This window comes from Trachypithecus francoisi, unplaced genomic scaffold (genome assembly GCF_009764315.1).
Source record: "Trachypithecus francoisi isolate TF-2019V2 unplaced genomic scaffold, Tfra_2.0 Lachesis_group2, whole genome shotgun sequence".
Taxonomy (NCBI): domain Eukaryota; kingdom Metazoa; phylum Chordata; class Mammalia; order Primates; family Cercopithecidae; genus Trachypithecus; species Trachypithecus francoisi.
In genome coordinates, this window is record NW_022681465.1 from 117,157,273 (window position 1) to 117,158,461 (window position 1,189).

Here is a 1,189-nt window from a genome sequence, read left to right on the forward strand (position 1 = left end):
GGTCAGGAGTTTGAGACCAGCTTGGCCAACATGGTGAAACCCTGTCTCTACTAAAAAAAAAAAAAAAAAAACTTGGGCGGGCATGGTGGCGTATACCCGTAATGCCAGCTACTCCAGAGGCTGAGGCGGGAGAATTGCTTGAACACAGGTGGCTGAGGTTGCAGTGAGCCGAGATTGCACCACTGCACTCCAGCCTGGGCAACAGAGCAAGACTCTGTCTTAAATAAATAAATAAATAAATAGGAAATAGAAGAAATAAAGACCTAAATTAGAAAGAACTTGAAACTGGGATGCCCATCTCCTTCTCACTTTAAAGAATATAGACATTGAATCTTCATGTGCTGCTGGGCTGGGGGGTGTTTTCTATCCCAAACATTTTTTCCTAATTAAGCGGTTCTTATTGATGACTGAAAATTATATAAATACTTATGGGAAAAAAAAAAAACCACTTGAATTCTGGCATCAGTAACTAAAATACATTTCAATCACGGTCCCATTGTTTGAGACTTGTGTAAGATGCCCAGTGAAACTGCCAGCCAGTGTTTCTCAAACATGATCCAAAGACCTCCTAGGTTAACACAGAAGGAGTTGGAAGGGCAGGGGATTAAAAATGCAGATTCAGGGAGCCTCACCTTAGATTCACTAAAGCTGAGTCTTTGAGGTGGGCCCCAGAATCTGCATTTTCACAAGCTCCCTAAGTTGTGCACTGCAGAGTCTGAGAAGCTCTGCTTTAAAGTGATTGATGTATCATGCTGAGAAATGACCTGAGAGGTTAAAATATAGAGAAGGAGATGGGGTTAAAATTATGACTAGGCTAAATAAATAATCACAAAGAAATAAAATCACCCTCAAATCTCATTATCATTAATGTTAACAATCATTGTAAACATTTTGGTAGATATGCTTCCAGATTTGCTTTTATGCACATATGCATTCTTTTTTTCATAACAAAACGTGAGTACACCCTTATATTCTATAGGAATTGACTTCATGAACACAATATGTCTTTTGATAAAGATGCTCATTCTTCATTGCCTGGATGCTGATGAGGGCACAGTGTGGGGGTGTGGGGCAATGCCCAGAGGGAAATGACATCCACCAGGATCTATGTCTTTAATAATCGGAGGAGGTAGTATGGGGGAATGGATGCCTGACATGAGAGAATTAGAAACATATTTTATTTTGGAAC